Source organism: Primulina huaijiensis, chromosome 10 (genome assembly GCF_012295235.1).
Source record: "Primulina huaijiensis isolate GDHJ02 chromosome 10, ASM1229523v2, whole genome shotgun sequence".
Taxonomy (NCBI): Eukaryota; Viridiplantae; Streptophyta; class Magnoliopsida; order Lamiales; family Gesneriaceae; genus Primulina; species Primulina huaijiensis.
Window position 1 is genome coordinate 3,759,504 of NC_133315.1, and position 6,452 is coordinate 3,765,955.

Consider the following 6,452-nt stretch of genomic DNA (forward strand, 5'->3'; position numbering starts at 1 on the left):
ATCGGTACGCATTGCCGTTGATCTTCTCAATCATTTGGAATGGACTACCACCCATTGGTAGGAGTTTTGAACGCTGCTTTTCCGCAAATCTCTATTTCCCCAAATGCAACCACACCTAGTCTCCTAGTTCGAAAATCACTTTCTTGTTCCCCTTATTGGCTAGCGTCGTGTGTTGCAAGTTCTTCTTCACAATGTTGGCCTTTACTCTCTCGCGCAGACTTCGAACAATCTCCGCCTTCATCTTATCATCCAAATTTAACCTTTCACTCATAGCAATGCCATAGGAATTAGCGGGTTAAAACCATAAACAATTTCAAACAGAGAAAAATTTATAGTAGAATACACGCAACGATTATAAGAAAACTTAATAAAAGACAAACTTTATTCTCAATTCTTTAAATTCTTTTAATTATGGTACGTAACAAAATACCTAAAGTCCTTTTAAAGACTTCCGTTTGAGGATGACAAGTACGAGAAAACATTAGTTTAGTACCAAGTTTAGTTCTAACATTTTTCAGAAGTAACACAAGAACTTAGCATCACGACCAGAGATAATCGTCCTAGGCATACCATGCAACATAATGACTTCTCAAAAAAACAAATCTGGAATGTTAGACGCATCGTCAGTATTATGACAAGAAATGAAATGTATCATTTCAGAAAACCTATCAACAACAAAAAATACAGAGTCCCTCTCTTCATAGTCCTAGGAACTCCCCAAAACAAAATCTATAGAAATGTCAACCCAAGGTTCATTAAGAACAGGCAGTGAAGTATACAAACAATGTGGTTGTGTTCTAGACTTAACTTGTCTACAAGTTATACACTTCTCACGTACATGCTCAACATCACGCTTCATATGTAGCCAATGAAAATGTTAATGCAATGCATTCAATGTTTTAGCCACACAATTGTCCCATTAAACCTCCCCATGTGCCTACATAACTAACAATTAATGAATTGAAGATCTAGGAATATACAACCTCTATGAACAAGAAACTTTTATGCAAATAAAATTTTCACGTGTTCCATGCATACATTTTTCAAAAATATATTTAAAATCTTCATCCAACACATATAATTCATCACATGCTCAAACCCCAATATTTTTGAATCCAAGGTATAATACAGTATGCACATCCATGATAGTGCATCGACCACTATATTTTCCTTACCCTTTTTGTACTTGATCACATAAGGGAATTTTTCATTGAACGGTACCCATTTGGCATGTTTCTTGTTTAGCTTTCGCTGCCCTTTAAGATACTTTAGAGATTCATGATCCATATGAATCAAGAATTCTTTAGACCTCAAGTATTGTTGACACGTCTCAGGAGTCCTTACCAACGTATCTGCAACTACATTAGCTTTGCCCGGGTGGTAGCTAATATCGCAGTCGTTGTCCTTCACCAACTCTAGTCATCTTCGTTGCCTCATATTCAACTCTTTTTGGTGAAGAAGTACTTCAAACTTTTATGATCAGTGAAAATCTTGCACTTCTCCCCACATAAGTAATGTCTCCAAATTTTGAGAGCAAATACTACTGCTGCGAACTCGAGGTCATGAGTCGGGTAATTCTTCTCATGAACCTTCAACTATCTAGACACATAAGCTATCACTCGATCATTTTGCATCAGGACTGCGCCTAAACCAAGCTTCGACGCGTCTGTGTAGAGGACATACTCTCCTTGCCCTGATGACATCGATAAAACTGGCGCTGAAGACAATGCGTGCTTCAGCTTCTTGAAATTTCCTTGGCATTCCGATCCCAAAATAAACTTGGCATTCTTCTTTGTCAAGGCAGTCAAGGGTACCACAATACTCTCAATTAATTTGAGAGTGCAATCTTATTCTTTTAGTGGAGTAGAATAAGATTAATAAATTATTTTGATCAATCATGAGTTGATTGGATCGAATTAATTTATTGGAGCTTAATTTAATTGAATCCGACCCGGTCCTTTTGGTGGATCTAATATAAACTCGGATAAATTATATGAGTTATAATTTATGGTATATGTGGGATAAATTTATCTGGACTCTTATAAAGCGTGGAAGTTTATCATCAAATCTTCTAGATATGGTATAATATATTCTGTCCATTTAAATTTATATTTTAAAAGATATTGTCATTATCTTTTATGTTACAAGATATTACAAATATATATTATATATATATGATATTGTAACAAGTGACCACACACAATCCTACGTTTAGAGTTTGAGAGAACACCGGAGAAGGTTTGGAGGTTTGGAGCGTAGATCTAGTGCAGAGAAATATCGAAAACACGTTTCAAGGGTAATCTCTAATTTCAGTGTGTTGTAATTAATTAATTCGTGTTAAATACGTAGAACAATCGATCCTGTGAACAAGGAGATGATTGAAATCACAAGAAATTAATTTTTGTGCTCCGATCTTCTCGATCTTGGCTAACATATGGTATCAGAGCCACGTGTTTTGATATTGTTTTTGCGTATTTCGAATTAATTAATTATTTATGCATGTTTTAGTTTAAAGCGGTGTTAGATTTATGTGATTGTGGTTTGAATGGAGTGATTTATTTAATTTTTGAATAGTTTATGGCCTTAGTTTTTGGTGAAATTGTATTTCGTATTTTCGAGTCTGTAACCAAGGGGGTGGATTACGACTCCATGTTTTCCCTTGTTTATTTTTCGTGCAATTTTTTTTTTTTTCGGATTTGGGCTTTTCTGTTTTTGTTTAAAGAACTGGAGGGCCGGAAGCAATTTAAATTAAAACCATAGGGACCAGAAAGAAATTTCGTCCAAAGAATTCCAGGGACCAGAGTGCGTTTTCTTCATAAAGTCAAGGACCTGCTCTGCAAATTCCGAAAACCACCATGAAAAGTCTAATCTGGATCGCGTAATCGGAAACACGCGGCCGCGAGGATGAGGAATGTATGCGAAGGTGATTTGCGGTCCTTCTCATGCGTTGTTCTTCACGGTGGAGCGGCGCGGAGGAGATGCGAAAATCATCAGTTTTTTGGTGCTGGATCTGGAAAAATCAGGCATCTATTTTTCGATTTCGAATTGGATATGGTGTCTCGGTGGTTTTCTAGTGACTGGCGCAGTGGAGATCTTCACGTTCGCAAGTTTCCGGCGATTCCAGCGGCGGCGGCGGCATCGATTTTTCTGTAGGGTTGAAGATGGATCGCGGGTTCTGGGTCACGGGTTCGAGTTATGGGCCTTCGTGCCGGATCCGGAAAATTTTTCATGGGCCAAACCAGATTGCTGGATTAATAACTTGGACTGGACATATTTTTCAAAATTGAAGAATTGGGCCAAATTGGGTTCAATTAGATCTTTAATAATTTTTTTTGTGTGTCTAGGTTGGGCCATAAATTTGTTCTTGCTTAATTATTGTTTTAATTATGAAATTAATTGTCATTCATGAATCATGCCATGTAGATTGCATAAACACCGCTTTAGGTATCATATTGTCATGCATAAAATTTTATTTATTCTATTTTTAGAGAATAAATATTTTGATTAATAATTAAACTATTTTAAGAGTTAAAATAGTCATGATTTTATTGATCGGATAAAACCCAAAATTAAATTTAAATATTAAGTGTGAGAGGGTATATTTTAAATAAGCCCACGGTCTCCCTTATTAGTCCATTAGTAAGAATATATGTATGCCTTGTGCCAATTTTATTGGTCTCCCTATAGGAGGGCTACATTGTTTTGGTTACTTGATTGGACCTATTATTTTATAGTAAAATTAATTGTGACCACCCTATAGGTGACATAATTAATTTGGTACTTGATAAATAATTAATTTAAGGGTATACACTTAAGTCAATGATATTGTGAGAATTTCCTATAGAATATTTTTACAATATCTTTTGATGGCCAAAAGCAAGCAATACTAAATTGATATAGCATTAGTTGCTAGATATATTGAATTTAGTGGGAGGGTCTCAGCCTAGCTATAAATAACATGTATTTTTCCTAAAGAAAAAAATTATGTATTTTGGAGTTTTAGATAAATTGTTGTGTTGTAGTAGTTTTTTGGGTCTACAAATGCATTTCATGCATAACACATAATTTTATTTATTGCATTGCTCATTTAAATTTATTTTAATTTCAGAAAAATGACTGAAAATTCACTGTCTATGATATTAACCAACAACCAACTAGTTGGAGAAAATTACATTGATCGGAAACGTAATTTGTTGATTGTCTTAACTGCGGAGAAACACAAACATGTGCTCAATGAACCCTGTCCATCGGTGCCTACGGCGGAGTCCACAGTAGCTCAGAAGCAGGCTTATGATAAGTGGATCAGTTCTGATGAGATGGCCCGTTGCTACATTTTAAGATCCATCTCAAATGTACTGCAACAGAAACATCAGAACACGGACACTGCTACAAAAATCATGGATAGCCTCCAAGAAATGTTTGAGCATCAAGGACGTCAGGCACGACAAGCAGCCATTAGAACCATTATGAACATGCGCATGAAACCTGGGACGCCCGTGAGAGATCATATGCTTGAATTGATCGTTCAGTTTAACGTGGCTGAGGTGTTAGGGGCTAAAATCAAATTAGAGACTCAGGTTGACATGGCACTTGAGACTCTCCCTGAGATGTTCTCACAGTTTAAAGTTAGCTATAACATGAATAAGCTAAGCATGTCTCTGACTGAGCCGATGAAGGAACTCCAAAATGCTGAAAGTGTTCTTAAGACTAAAACTGGTGATGCATTTGTTGTTGCTTCTGCTGGGCCATCTTATTCCAAGCCGAAAGGTAAAAATGGGAATAAAAAGAAGAAGCCCAACAAGAAGGGTCCACAACAAAATGAAAAGAAGGTCAAGGTAGATGGCAAGCCTAAGGGAAAATGTTTCCATTGCGGAGAAAAGGGTCATTGGAAGAGAAACTGCCAAGGATATCTAGCTTCCAAGAAGCAAGCTAGTTGTGAGTTATCTTTTACTGAGTCTTGTTTAGTGGTTGATTCTACTGATACTTGGATTGTAGATTCTGAAGCCACTAACCATATATGCAATACTTTGCAGGGGTTCCAAGTAACCAGAAGCCTCAATGACGGGGAACATACTCTAAGAGTTGGCACAGGGGCTCTGGTGTCTGCAAAAGCTGTTGGAATTGTTTATCTTTATTTTTCGAATAATAAACATTTGGTTTTAAGACATTGTTATTATGTTCCGGAGATTACTAGAAATTTGATTTCTGTTGCTTTATTGTTTAGACAAGGATATTATATCCATTTTTCACAAATGATGGTTGATATTACCTTGAATAAAGCCTTTATTTGCAAGGGACATTTGAATAACGATTTGTATGTCTTAAAACATGATGACAGCTCTTTGCATCACATTGAATCCAACAAGCGAATTAAATTGTCTCCCACTAATGAAACTTATTTGGGCACTTGAGACTTGGTCATATCAACCTTAATAGAATTCAACGATTGGTAAAGGATGGTCCTTTAAGTAATTTAAAGATGAAATCCTTGCCTGTATGTGAATCTTGTTTGGAAGGTAAGATGACTAAGAGATATTTTAAATCTAAAGGACATAGAGCCAATGAAGTTTTGGAATTAGTGCACACTGATGTATGTTAACCAATTAATGTACAAGCTAGAGGAGGATTTGAGTATTTCATCACCTTCACTGATGATTACTCTAGATACACAAATCTGAATCTTTTGAAAAGTTCAAGTAATTCAGAAATGAAGTGGAAAAACAATTAGGTAAGAGCATAAAAACACTTCGATCAGACAGAGGTGGCGAGTATCTATCCAATGACTTTAGAACATACTTATTAGATAATGAGATAATATCCCAATTGAGCGCACCAGCTACACCTCAGCAGAATGGTGTCTCTGAAAGGATAAATAGGACTTTGTTGGACATGGTTAGGTCCATGCTAAGTTTCTCTAAGCTCAGTACATCTTTTTGGGGATATGCTATCCAAACTGCAATATACTTATTGAACATGATTCCTTCTAAGTCTGTCTCTAAGACACCTCTTGAATTGTGGAATGGGCGCGTGCCTAATCTAAGACATATTCGGATATGGGATGTCATGCTTATGTGCTAAAGAGAAAGATGGATAAAATGGAAAATAGATCAGAATTATGCATGTTTGTCGGATATCCTAAGGGAACAAGAGGATATTACTTCTATAGTCCTCAAGACAAGAAAATATTTCTAAGTACAAATGCAACCTTCTTAGAGGACAAGCACATAGAAGAAAGTGAATCAAAGAGTAAGGTTCTTTTGGAAGAGATTGCTAAATCATCTACTCCAGAGATCCGCACTATACCTACTCAGTTTGAATTCATATTTCTACCACCATTAACCACTGGTTTCCAAACAAATGAAGTGGTAGAAGACATTGGTTCCAATGATTGGTCACCCCATCATATCCAAATGGAGAATGAAAGAAATGGTCAAGAATAGAACTTAAGACAA